Below are 15,042 nucleotides of genomic sequence, written 5' to 3' on the forward strand. Positions count from 1 at the left end.
AATTGTAGATTCACACTGAAGGCATCAAATCTATGAATTAACACATGTGGAATTATATACATAACAAAAAAGTGTGAAACAACTGAAAATATGTCATATTGTAGGTTCTTTTGCTTTGATTACTGCTTTGCACACTCTTGTCATTCTCTTGATGAGCTTCAAGAGGTAGTCACCTGAAATGGTCTTCCAACAGTCTTGAAGGAGTTCCTCGAGAGATGCTTAGCACTTGTTGGCCCTTTTGCCTTCTGTCTGCGGTCCAGCTCACCCCTAAACCATCTGGATTGGGTTCAGGTCTGGTGACTGTGAAGGCCAGGTCATCTGGCGCACCACCCCATCACTCTCCTTCTTGATCAAATAGCCCTTGATGCCTTCAGTGTGAATCTACAATTTTCATAGTCATGAAAATAAAGAAAACTCTTTGAATGAGAAGGTGTGTGCAAACATTTGGTGTGTACTGTATGTATAATAAAATATGTTGAAAAGATGTTTATATCTAACATGTTTATAAGGCCTCACAAGAGTACTAGATTTTTTATTTATGTGTCCATGTGATTTCAGTTGTCCCTGCTATTCCATAAATTTTGAATAAATATTAGTGTGTAAGTTTCTGATGAATCATGATTTGTTTGTGAAAACAAACTGGTTTATATACAGTATGCAGTTAGTGAATGAGAAGTGCTGGTGGGGGCGGCAGAGAGCCTAACGCTGGACATGTTTTAATGCACCATTCATTACAGCATGTCATATTAAAGTATACGTTTTATTGCAACAGAGTGAAAAATACAATATTTGCTGATGTTATATGAGTTCATTATTCACTATAACTTGAAATGTTATTACTTGTTATGATACTGTTGATATTTCCCCTCTATGGACTTTGCCACATTCATCATATTGTATGAACAAGAGAATTGAAGACATTCACAGATAAATATTGACAGAATTTTTATTTTTGTGTGAACTATTCCAAAGCTGCTTCCCCTCGTGTGTATGTGTATGAGTCAAACGTTTGGACTGCTGAGAACTTGCTTTTGTGACTGGATCGGGCCGTTTTTCCATTCGCCGTTCCTGCATCCCCTTATGACCGCTCGAGTGGATGCTGGTTTGCCACACAAAAGGCTAATCATTAAACAGACATTTAGTCGTGCTCTTTTAAGTATATGAATCAGCCGCCTCATTACTGTCAATGTGTAATTAGCTGATTAATAAACAGGGGCCGGGCGGGCCGGTGGGAAGCGCTCGTGAAGTAATTGTTTCTTGAGAGACTGAACACAAGGGCCCATTAAGACATAAAGAAGCTCGCATTCATCCCAAATCATTACTTTACAAAATGCGCCACTCGTCTCGGGGCTGTTGATGTGTAATGGTTTCTTTATGGCCGGCTCTTCTCTTAATCAGCTACAGTCGGCAGGTGTAGTTATCGGGTGTACAATAGCGCTAAAATTAGACAAACACACTTGCCTTTTTAATCACTGTCAAATTGTGGATTCCTAATGCCATATATTTCATTTAATACGGAGTTATTCTTCCCTGATTAATTTTAATGCAATGTCAAATCTGTTTTCTGAGCACGTTTTGACCTTTGGCTGCAATCTGAAGGCCGTTTCTCATGGTCATGTGCTGTTTTGAAATCCCTCAATGTGTAAACCCAAAACTGCAGGGTTTTGTTTTAAACACATCTTGCGGTTAGCCATCATTCCCTCCAGAAATATTAATCAATTATCCTGCCTTGCTCCCGGTGCAGGATCCGTATGGAGAGGAATTCATCTGGAAAGAGGCACAAGCAGATATAATAGGACTGAGCAAAAAGCCCGTTTGCTGAGTGCTGTGCCGTCTAATCCTGATAGACAGCCTAGAGCCACAATGTCACTTTTAGTTCCCCCCTTAGTCCCTCAATGCGGCGCTCATCTCAAAATGGCCGTGTAACGTGGATAAACTTCCGAAGTGATGGACACAGACAGTGCACGCTGGAACACACTTTGGAAGATCTCTGTTTTGATGAGGATCTGAAAGTGTCTGCGATGCTCATTCTTCTTCCATTTGGAGCAAGCCTAGCTCAGTAACTTTATTAATGGTGGATGCATCACCATTACTTCTGCTTATGTTTAATGGTTTCAACAGCCACTAATCTGAAGTATTAAACTTGTGACTCCTCAAAGTCATGCATTGTTAATGAGAGGTGTGCTTTTACGTTACTTAGTGATCAGACACATAAAAAAGACCCCAAAGCTTACAAATGTACCTTAAATGAGGCATCTGAACCACAGATCAAAGATTTCTTCACACTCAATTTTAAGCAGGCACAGAGCAGCCTTAACTTGTCTTGTTTGCATAAAAGCCAGACTAAATTGTGCCACCTCAATTACAGTTGTAATTGCAGTGTAAATGTATTTATGTCACTTCTGAAAGGTTTACAGTATGTGGAAAGACACTCAAATGCCACTTCAGAAACGCTTCTGTGCCACCTAAACAGTGTAAATTTGGCATGAGACGTGAGGGTGCAGGACTCTTTTCACTTGAGAGCAACCACACAGAATACAGTGTAGCAACCACGTAGCAAGAAAGTTATTAACCATCTAGAACAACATAGCAATGTCTTATTAGCCACCTGGAATGTGTCAGCATCCATAGAGCAGTTCCTTAGCTATTGCCCAGAACATGTCAGGATATCCTTGGATATCCTAGAAACTACCCAGAACATCTCAGCAACCACATATCAACTGCCACCTTAGCAACCACATGTCAACACTTTAACAGCAACCCAGAACACCCTAGAAACGCATGCCAGAAAAAAACACAAATCAACATCTCAATAACCATCCAGAACACCCTAGCAACCACCCACAACACTTAGCAGCCACATATCAACATTTTAGCAACCATCTAGAACACCTAAGTAACCACATAGCATCCGCCCAGAATACCTTAGCAATCACACAGATCATGTCAGAAACCAAATACTGACTCCTTAGTAACCACCCAAAACCAACCAGAGTGCCTTATCAACCGCATATCGACATTTTATTAACCACCCAGAGGACCCTAGCAACCAACCACAGTACCTCAGTCACCACACAGTAACTGCCCAGAACCGCCCAGCAACCACATAGCAATAACCCTAAACAAACTGCACCCTATTGAAACTGTTATTTTCAGTCTGTTGTATTATGGTTTTTATGAAGTTATATTTCATAAATAACCTCCCATAAAAGTATGTTGTGAGTCAATCCCTGTGCTGCCTCTAGTAAATTGTGGGACACGTGATGACATCACCATTCTCAAACTGTACTACGGCCTGCTCAGAACTCATTGAGGAATTCAGAAAATCACATTTGAATCAAAAGTACTTTTAGTTTTATATATGAGGAAGTTTTGAATCACGTGTCTGCAGCCCATGCACAGACAGAAATGCTAATGCAATCAAGCCTGTTAATCAGCCTTCCACTGGCCATTTTCTTAAGGAGGAGGCGGTGTTTAAAAATCTCTGCCTTTAAAGCAACAGTTGACCTAGAAATGATCATTCTGTCTTTTACTCACTCTCATGGTGATGCTGTTATTTTTTTTTTTTTTTTTTTAATTTTAACTTTTAATCCTTATGCAGTTCTTTTCCATACAACAGCAGTGTCCACTACTGTCAAGCCCAAAAACAAGGTATAACATCATGCAAGTATCATATTGCTTTCCATATGAATTCTTCTTTTGTGTTCTACACAAACAAAGTCATGTAGGTTTCTGGAGTGACACGAGGAAGCTCGCCTAGGAGTAAATGATAAGTTGAAATTCTTTTAGGTAAACTATACAATTTTAACTGTCCAATCTGACCTTTGTCTTCAGGCACACAGGACATTTAAATCTATAAACTATGATTTCTATGACTATGATTAAAATAACTATGATTTCAATGCAAGGTTTTATTATCTGAACCAATTAGAAGACTCAGTATGTAGTAGCACATTGTGTGGCATCAGAAGTCCCTCCGACCTCACACGGTTCTGTTGCTCTATTAGCGTGAATATTAAATACGCTTATTAACACAACAGAGGGTGTGTGTTTCTGTGGCCTCCAGCGGCTTCTCTTCCATGTTCAAATGTTCACACATGAAAGTTTGTTCAGTCAAATACATAAAAGGGCTTTTTAATTGTCAGTCATTTTCAGATTGTCCGGGACGCCATGCAGTGTAACGATATAACTGTTTAACATAACACCAACACTAAACCTATAAACCTAACCGATAGAACTATCAAAAGGTAAGATAAGATAGCTATTAGTGTGGATCCTTAGTAACCACTTTTAGTAATTATACAGATGCCTTAGCAACCTAGGGCTGTGCAAAAAATCAAATGCGATTTTTATGCGCATCTCGTCAGTAAAGGCGCTCCTGGGATTAGAAGATCAGGGTTGCCAGGTTTTCAAAACAAATCCTGCCCACTTGCTTCTGAAAACTAGTCTAAAACTAGCCCAATCGCTAAGGTTTCCCGGTGAAAAATTGCGTCCAGGGGTAAAAATACACATTTTTTGCAAGGGTTGCCTTGGTAAAATGAGCATTTTAGGGGCTAAACATCATGTTATTGGTATTGGGGTCGCTTCAACCCACGGACATGAAAAAAAAACGCGGACTTGGCAACACTGGTTCAGGTGGAGCGCCATTTACTATGCAGTAAAAGAATCGACAAAGAATCGCCTCCGATTTTGAAATCGATTTTGTGTAAATTGTCAGTGAACTATAGCTCTGTGTAGTAAATGCCATCCAGTGTTGCCAAGTCTGCGGTTGTTTTTCATGTCTGTGGGTCGAAGCGCCCCCAATACAAATAACGTGATGTTTAGCTCCTAAAATACTAATTTTACATAGGGAACCCCACCAAAAAAAAATGTATTTTATCGCCCAGGACGATACGTGATTGGGCTAGTTTTAGGAAAGTAATTGGGCAGGTTTTGTTTTGAAAACCTGGAAATCCTGATCTGAACGCACATATTGGAGATATACTACTACTCACAGGACTGCCTTTACTGACAAGATGCGCATGTAAATATTTTGCACAGCCATATAACAACCACCTAAAACATGTCAAAAAAGAGCATATCCCAACCCATTCTCACTCCAAAGGCGTCAAAAACCGAAGCATGGTCAAGCGCCCCTAGCGTCACTTTTATGACGCCAAATGTGCCTCTCGGCGTCGACTATCGAAGCACTACGACCTTCATTGCTTTCAGTGGGAAACTTTTGGCGTCAGAATTCGACACGAGGACATGAGATGTTTATCGCTATGAAATCACGTTCAAGAAGTCTCATTCAGCACACATCGCGCGATACTTGCTATCAGTTCCACAGTTTGGGTGAGTAGTCGTATATACGCTCTTTTAATGCCTTTTATCAAATGTATTCTGTCTTCTTTATTAATCAGATTAGTGCCATATGTTTAATCGCTGTATTATATCGGTCATCCGCGGCTGTCTTTGAGTTTCATTGCGTTTAAATAAATGAACACAGCTGCTAATTAGTGTGATTAAACTCTATCTGTCACGTGACGTGCCATAGACCTTCGATTCCGTTTTATATTATTATTAATTTCAGGATCAATGATGTAAGTTGTATTTGTAGTAAAATCATGGTAATCACGACACAATAATAAATGAAATGTGAAGTTAAAACACAGTAAATGGGACATTAGTAACTGTAACTGTAGTTTTACTATGATATATTAATAATCAATATATCATAATAAACAACAATACAATAATCACCAAACCAGCTATGCTTGTATCACTGTAATGCTAGTGTTTTTATGTGCTTTTATATGACAGATATCACAGTAATCATGTGTTCTGTACCATGCTTTTAATACCTTTTAATGTGAATCCAAAAAAAAAAAAAAAATCAAATTAAAAATAAATAATAAAACATGTATTTTTCCATCTTGCAGTTCATTCATATCAGTTTATATATATATATATATATATATATATATATATATATATATATATATATATATATATATATATATATTTATTTTCATATATATATATATATATATATATATATATATATATATATATATATATATATTTATTTTCATATATATATATATAACATTCTGTATATAATTCAATTTTATTTTCTCTCCCCTTTTTTATTATTTATATTTTTAGCTGAAAAGACGTAAAGGCAGTCAGCCCAGTGGTGTTTCTGGAGAGGGATTCCTTCAGAAATGGAGAAGACAGAAAGCTGCGGAGGCAGATATTTGCAGCAGTAAGTCTGTGATAGTTTGTCTCTTTTATCAAAAATTCCTGCTGTTATAATTTGTACAGCATTTGTTGTTTCTTAAACTGTTGCACTGTCCAAATACCCACACTTGCCATCTTTCCACTTGACCACTTGATTACTTATTTGAAGTCTTTCCTGTATTTGGCCTAGTGTTCAAGTGAGCATGATGACCACAAGTGTGTGTCAAACTTTTCATGACCTGATGACTGTGTTTCCCAATCCTGATCCTGGAGAACCCCAGCACTGCACGGTTTTGGCGTCTCTCTTATCTGCCTTGGAGTCTTCACTGATGAGCTGATGAGTTGAATCAGGTGTGTTTGATCAGGGAGACATCTCAAATGTGCAGTGTTGGGGTTCTCCAGGACCAGGATTGGGAGCCACTGCCTTATGGGACACTTATGTGTTTAAAGAGATTTTTAATATCTAATTATCAATATTTCACATACTGTTACTAAACACATCACAGTCTTAATAATCCAGTTTAACACAATTGTACAAGCCCCAGGACGGTCTCATCTGACACTATCAAAAGAATTCATATGACTATAGCTTGTTATTAATTACTTGCTTTCAATAATGGATTCATTTAACATTTAATTTTACAGCATCTTTACAGAGGCTGCTTTTATGGTCTAAACAAAACACAGTGTAATGTATAAGTTGAATGTAATGTAATATTTCTGTTTTACAGGATTGTTTGAGGATAACACTACAGTTCTCCATCATGCACAAGGACTCACCTCGTTAACTCTTTATCCCCCACACACACAGATATGGTCCCTGGATCAGTGATTAGACTTTGCAGTGGTTAGATTTTTGCAGAAGATGTAACTTTGTTTTATTTATAAGCTCATAATGAATACATTACAGAACCAGTGATGAAAACAATAGTTAAAAATAGTATTTTTCGTATTGATAAAGCATTTTGTTCTCTTTTTCAAGCTTCATACAGTGAACTTTTTAGACTTTAATTAAGAGTTTTAGTAAAGGAGATATTCATACACAGTCATCCCCTAGCTCCAGTCATGAAGTGAATTCATGATGTTATTGTCAAAGCTAGCAGGTGTTTGTTTTCCTGAACACTTTCTCTGTCTTCCATTGTTCAGACAATCAGTGTTTATTTGATGCTGTGCTGATTGAGTTTTATAGATGATATTGCACACTTGACATGCATGTCTTCATGGTGTTTTTTTGTGAGTTTGAAACATTTACATTGTGTTGTATAACATTTTGGTCAATTTAATTTTTTTAATAAAATTGATCTTTTTCCAGTGTTCTCTGAAAGACATACTGTATTTACTGTTTTATTTTTTAATAAAAGCATTTTCATTTGCATACTGAAAATAGTTAATGTTTAAAACATAACTGCCTTTTTATTCTTTATGGTGGCAAAAACGAGCTTGGTGACAGAGGACGCAGTGTAGTAATTTGGGCATGTTGTCTTTAAATGAGTTTGACATATCAATAAATAATGGAAGATCCTTACAAAAATATGCATGTTTATTATGCTTTATGTATTTATTTGTTCATTCATTCATTCATTAATTTATAATTTCTGTTTTTATTCCTAGGGTTCAAATGGTAGAGAATGGTAAATCACAGAAACACAAATGTGAACAATTTTAACTTTAAAACACAATGTAATATACAATGTAAATTTTAGAAGCACGTCATTTGATTAGTAAATATATTTGTCTTTGGTCAAAAAAAAAAAATATACAAATCTTAAAAATGTGTCTTATATTTAATGAGAGGAATCTATCTGTTGGATACAACTGCGACTGCTGGGCATGTGCACATCAATATTGCCCAATTTTTGTCAAGCTGAACAACGGAGGAAGGTGAAGACGTTAATAAAACAGAATCTAATAAGTAGCAAGCTTAATCTATTGTTAACCGAATCTATCCCTTCAGCCGAAAAACGAAAGACATCTGTCATACATGGATAAGGAAGTGTGACGCTGCTGCTCAGCTTAGATGTCATTGGCTATGACTTTTCAGGACAGTCTGTGGTTGGACTATCTTTTAACCCATATTAAACAGCGCATCATGTTAAAAAGTATGTTTTGCTCCTATCATCACATTAGTAATATATTAAGTCAACAATGAAGTGTTGCTATCTTGAGAAAAATGACATCTCTAGCGAGATCCTAACCCTAAGCATAACTTCAATGAACTACAAAAAACAGCCCCCTAGTGTTGCCTTTCTATAGATAGAACGACGGAGGCTTGTGGGTAATGTAGTTTAAAACTTTTTATTAACGAAACTAAATAAATTATTTATTTTAAGGTAAACTGGATATCTAAATATGTTTATTGTGCAAACATCTGTGATATATTTGAGAGGCAGACTGAAATGTGGTATTTTACAGTGAGCAATATTTAAAATGCTTTTATGCCAGCTTTCCACTTATTTCTGAAAACTGAGCTCAACATTATTTTATCAGCATAGCATAAGTAATAATCCTGCCCATTTTCTCTTTGATATGTTAATTGCACTCTGATTTACAGCCATTTGAAATGCACAGTTTTGGGCTCTTCCGGGGGGTGCTACTGGGCCCCTGGGGGTAGCAGGGCAGTAAAACCTACATATATGTATTCTCCTCATCATGAACAACAAACTGAGCTGAGTCACATTTATATCTGACAGTTTTCACAGTCCTCTGTTTTCTATTCTATTCATCATGACTATTATACCTTTTGACAGGACATTGTGAGGCCATCTGATGAAACATGGAAAAATTAGAAAGAAATGATTTAATAATGAAAATAATAGATTATTTCTTTGATTTTTGAAGTAAATGGCAAGAAATATAATGGATGAACCTGCAACAACTTGCCATTATCTATTCCCCACCTGTAAAGCAGTAATCAAGGACAATGTATACACATTGTGATACTTCACTATTACACAAGGACAAATTCATGCAGTGCTAAGAATATTAATTTATATATATATATATATATATATATATATATATATATATATATATATATTAGCATTATATATAACTAATTAGCCGAAATCAGTGTAAAAATGTCCTCCTCACCCCTGTATCTTGCTCCTCAGGTGCTGGACATCAGTAATGTGCGTGCTCTTGGTTTTAATGCAGTACAAGATCCACGTTGATCATTCCTGCTACATTCTCAGTTATCCCTTAAGTGCTTGTAACAATAAAGCCCATGGCACCATCTTGTAATGCAGAATAATTAATCTTGTAACTCCCTGTATTTCACAAAAAATGTGCATATTTGTTACTAAAATATAAAAAAATACTTTCTGGTGTACTGATGTCCCAGATGTTATTAATCCGATCAAAAATGTTCATGTCTTAAATAAAAAAATAATCCCAATAATTAATATGTCGTTTTTCCAAGTCTAAAATAAACACATATGAGCCTACCTAGTAAAATGATGTATTTACCAAGAATCTTCAGAACACAATATTCACCATTTTCATTTTATTGAAGCATAGACTATAAAGTTGATAAAGTAGCATCAAGACAAATAGGATTCAATGAAAATAATTATCATCAAAGATACATTAACCTCATATATAAATCAGTTCCCACGGATGAGTGATGAAATGTCCTTAAAAGTCACACAGTCCCATTCAGTCAACTGTGATACAGATCATGTGATACATATAAGACATGTGATACTGTTCCAGAAAATAATGATTCCTTATCATCACATCTAAACTGGTTTCATCTCCCCATCGTGATCCTCTCTCGTGTCTGGAAACAGTTTGTGGTTGATGTCCAGCACTGATGTGGTGTAGCTTGTTCTCAGCCAGAGGATCTCTCAGTCCTAACATCCCAGACCTGGTCAAAGTGAAACAAACAATCCAGATGAAGTTGTTTAATGGACAGAGAGCGCAGCTTATGTTCTGTGTGGTTTTAGCAGTGTGAGCAACTATGACCCTTGTAGTACTGTACACTTACCATTCTTCAAGCTGTTTTGAGACCTTTTGAGAAGCTTTTTCTCTGAAGAGAATTTAGCACATCCTCTTCTTTCACTCCTTTCAAGAGCATCACTTGGTCAAAACCCCTCATTTGGCTGATGAGATCATCTGTACAAATAAAAATACTGCAATAAATATGTCATTCTGCAAGAATTAAGAAAAAGTTACAGAAGCAAAGGTCTTGCTCATGAGACATTAGCATGTGTAGTTCTCAGAGACTCCAGAATTCATCTATTGTTGCAGTAAATGTGTTTTCTTCCTCTAGAATCTTTCTCCAAAGTTCCTGACTTCTCTCACAAATGTGTTTTAGTCTGTGCAGTGTAAGGCCTGGCTTCAAACCAATTCACTATCAATTCACAATTTATAACATAACATTTATAAAACAATGAAATAATGTCAATTGGTGTTTATATCAACTAAACCAATTTCATGATACTTGTCTGCTTTTAAAACAGGTGGTGTGTTTTTAAAAACATAATATTAAAAATGTCCAGTCACACTTTGCTAACATGCTGTAATTGTAATAGTATAAAACGAAATCAAGGCTGACATGACCAATTCTGTGAGAGATCATCATAAAATGTTGTATAACACATCATTGCTTCAACACACACATACCAGAGGACTTCTGTTTGTTTGAGCACAAGATGGCCGTCTTCATTTCTCATCCTGAGCAAATCATTTCCTTGGTCTTCCTTCTCTTCTGTGAAACAAGAAAATCTCTACTTACTCTCTGAGCAATTAATATTGCTCATTAAACATAATTAAGTTAATTTAAAGTAAGATTCAGACCAGAGCATTTGATGAGTAAATGTTGATTAAAAAATATTCTAAACAAATGTACCTGGGAAGAGCTGATCATGGCAAGATTCGCTGAGACTCAGTAATAGCTCTTTTAGGTTTTAGGAAGGTTTGTGAGGGTTGGCTCTTGAGTGAGCTGTTGAGCTTGATATTTTAGACCTGAAAAAGAAGAACAGCATTATCTGGAAAAAATCCTGTAAGACAGAAGGAAGGACATATTATTAATTACGTGCAGCTTGTACATTACACCTCTGTAAAGATGCTGTAAAATTAAATGTTAAATGAATCCATTATTGAAAGCAAGTAATTAATAACAAGCTATAGTCATATGAATTCTTTTGATAGTGTCAGATGAGACCGTCCTGGGGCTTGTACAATATCATACAAGTGTTAAACTGGATTATTAAGACTGTGATGTGTTTAGGGATCATTTTTAAGACTTTGACCCTGTCCAGATACCCACACTTGCAGTCTTGGCCACTTGAGAGTGTGTGTACATGACAGTGTGTGAACGAGACTGTCCCCGGTCTTAATAATGCCAAAGCACAGCGTCCTTAACACACACTAAACCTCTCCAATACTGCTCCGGAGCGCTATACAAAGCTTAGTGTATCCCATCATGCATCATGTTTTGGAATAAATCGTCAGACTTTTTGCCGAGATCTCACAAGAGGTCACGGAAAGCTGTCCAATGTACAGTATGTGAAATATTGATAATTAGATATTAAAAATCTCTTTAAACACATAAGTGTCCCATAAGGCAGTGGCTCCCAATCCTGGTCCTGGAGAACCCCAACACTGCACATTTGAGATGTCTCCCTGATCAAACACACCTGATTCAACTCATCAGCTCATCAGTGAAGACTCCAAGGCAGATAAGAGAGACGCCAAAACCGTGCAGTGCTGGGGTTCTCCAGGATCAGGATTGTGAAACACAGTCATCAGGTCATGAAAAGTTTGACACACACTTGTGGTCATCATGCTCACTTGAACACTAGGCCAAATACAGGAAAGACTTCAAATAAGTAATCAAGTGGTCAAGTGGAAAGATGGCAAGTGTGGGTATTTGGACAGTGCAACAGTTTAAGAAACAACAAATGCTGTACAAATTATAACAGCAGGAATTTTTGATAAAAGAGACAAACTATCACAGACTTACTGCTGCAAATATCTGCCTCCGCAGCTTTCTGTCTTCTCCATTTCTGAAGGAATCCCTCTCCAGAAACACCACTGGGCTGACTGCCTTTACGTCTTTTCAGCTAAAAATATAAATAATAAAAAAGGGGAGAGAAAATAAAATTGAATTATATACAGAATGTTAATAATGATCTGTGAGCAAAATATTTATATATATATATATATATATATATATATATATATATATATATATATATATATATATATATATATATATATAAATAAATATATATATATATATATATATATATATATATATATATATATATATATATATATATATATATGAAAATAAATAAATATATATATATATATATATATATATATATATATATATATATATATATATATATATATATATATATATATGAAAATAAATATATATATATATATATATATATATATATATGAAAATAAATATATATATATATATATATATATTAAAAAAAAAAAAAAAAAATATATATATATATATATATATATATATATATATATATATATATATATATATATATATATATATATATAAACTGATATGAATGAACTGCAAGATGGAAAAATACATGTTTTATTATTTATTTTTAATTTGATTTTTTTTTTTTTTTGGGGTTCACATTAAAAGGTATTAAAAGCATGGTACAGAACACATGATTACTGTGATATCTGTCATATAAAAGCACATAAAAACACTAGCATTACAGTGATACAAACATAGCTGGTTTGGTGATCATTGTATTGTTGTATTGATTATTAATATATCATAGTAAAACTACAGTTACAGTTACTAATGTCCCATTTACTGTGTTTTAACTTCACATTTCATTTATTATTGTGTCGTGATTACCATGATTTTACTACAAATACAACTTACATCATTGATCCTGAAATTAATAATAATATAAAACGGAATCGAAGGTCTATGGCACGTCACGTGACAGATAGAGTTTAATCACACTAATTAGCAGCTGTGTTCATTTATTTAAACGCAATGAAACTCAAAGACAGCCGCGGATGACCGATATAATACAGCGATTAAACATATGGCGCCAATCTGATTAATAAAGAAGACAGAATACATTTGATAAAAGGCATTAAAAGAGCGTATACGACTACTCACCCAAACTGTGGAACTGATAGCAAGTATCGCGCGATGTGTGCTGAATGAGACTTCTTGAACGTGATTTCATAGCGATAAACATCTCATGTCCTCGTGTCGAATTCTGACGCCAAAAGTTTCCCACTGAAAGCAATGAAGGTCGTAGTGCTTCGATAGTCGACGCCGAGAGGCACATTTGGCGTCATAAAAGTGACGCTAGGGGCGCTTGACCATGCTTCGGTTTTTGACGCCTTTGGAGTGAGAATGGGTTGCATATCCACACCTTAGTAACACCCTAGCAACCACCCGTAACACCTTAGTAACCATACCATCAGGAACCATCTAGAATGCTTTATTGACCACCCAAAACATCTCAGCAACCACATATCAACACCTAAGTAACACCCAAAACATGTCAGAAACCACATAACATCCAAGCAACAACATAGCAACAGCCTGAAACACCATAGCAAACACATAGAAACCCTGTAGTAACACTGTAGTAACCACCCAGAACATGTCAGTAAGCACATAGCAAACAGTATCATGACTTACAATACTGTACCGGGTGCACTACCGAGCAAGTTTACTCTGGTCAAAAAAAAAAAAAAAAAAAAAAAAAAACAACAACATATATTTGGATCTGGTTATGTGATGCAAACAACAAAATGTATTCGTTTACAAATCATGCAGTATTCTGAGGTCATGAAATAGTTTTAAGTAACGGCATTAAAATAATTATTTCTTAATCTATAATCTAAGACTAATCATAATTTGTGTAAAAAAGGAATATTTTATCCCAAAATGTATGTATGTAGTGTGTTTTTACAATGAGCCTATGTTAACTGTTGATATAGGTTTGTGAATCTGATGTATTGTCTTACATACAAACTAAAATATTATCTAGAGGAGACTGAACTTATCAGGTTCATTTTACTGAATAATGGAAGCTCTGTCATTATGTTTTTTTCATCTTCACGGTGTTTCAAATGTGAATGTGGCTATTAATATCCTTTATTTTCTTTTCCGTGTTTTTTTTTTTTTTTTTTTTTTTTTTTTGAGCTTGACAGATGTTGTCACAAATTGAGTGTAAATAAACTGGTCCAGGATTTATTCCTCTAATTGCCCCACTCAACACATTTAAGTCACTTTAACACTGCGGCTTTCCACTGTTACAAGCAGCTGGCTTTTTACACACTGACAGAGATGTTCAGTCACTTCCACTTATACCTTTCTGTAGCATGTCAAAGAGATTTGTCCACTTGCTGTAATTAGTCGTTACCATGACAACTTCCTTCCACAGGAACAGCCCCTCCCAGCCATAAAGCCCCTCGCCGCCCTCGATGGGCAGAAATGAATTTCCTCACTGGGGCAGGAACCAGGAAAGGAGGGCGGTGTGTGTGCACCCAGTCAATCGTCCAGCTCCAGTACAGGAATCCAGCGGCTGATGCTGCTCATATTTCAGCCTTGGTAAAGATTAGCTGTCAGCCCCAGAGGAGATGTATTGATCTGTTTTCCTTTTTTTCTGCCAGCAATCACCTGACAAAGGCAGCAAGGAGGGTTTCCGTGAGTGATGCCCGTTCCCGTCTCCACCTACTGTGTTGGATATGGGGGGTTCCAGTGACCGCTAATGCAGGGATATAATTAAATCATAAACTTTACATGAACTTTCACTCTGAATCGTGTTTCATTCATTAAGATGAAAAGGCCATGCACAAACA

The 15,042-nt window shown here is 35.9% G+C and overlaps 1 long non-coding RNA gene across 2 annotated transcripts; it reads right to left on the minus strand.

Annotated features, from left to right (window-relative positions):
- Window positions 1–9,709: 9,709 nt before the first annotated feature.
- Window positions 9,710–13,590, minus strand: LOC128031403 (uncharacterized). 2 transcript variants are annotated; one of them, XR_008188087.1, is made up of 6 exons: window positions 13,343–13,590; window positions 12,188–12,287; window positions 11,072–11,187; window positions 10,846–10,930; window positions 10,208–10,335; window positions 9,710–10,087 (listed from the first exon to the last, which is right to left on the minus strand). It is a non-coding gene; the product is annotated as an uncharacterized LOC128031403 (long non-coding RNA). The 2 variants fall into 2 exon arrangements; XR_008188088.1 differs by having other exon boundaries at window positions 11,072–11,222.
- Window positions 13,591–15,042: the final 1,452 nt, after the last annotated feature.

The sequence above is a fragment of the Carassius gibelio genome, chromosome A17 (genome assembly GCF_023724105.1).
Source record: "Carassius gibelio isolate Cgi1373 ecotype wild population from Czech Republic chromosome A17, carGib1.2-hapl.c, whole genome shotgun sequence".
Lineage (NCBI taxonomy): Eukaryota > Metazoa > Chordata > Actinopteri > Cypriniformes > Cyprinidae > Carassius > Carassius gibelio.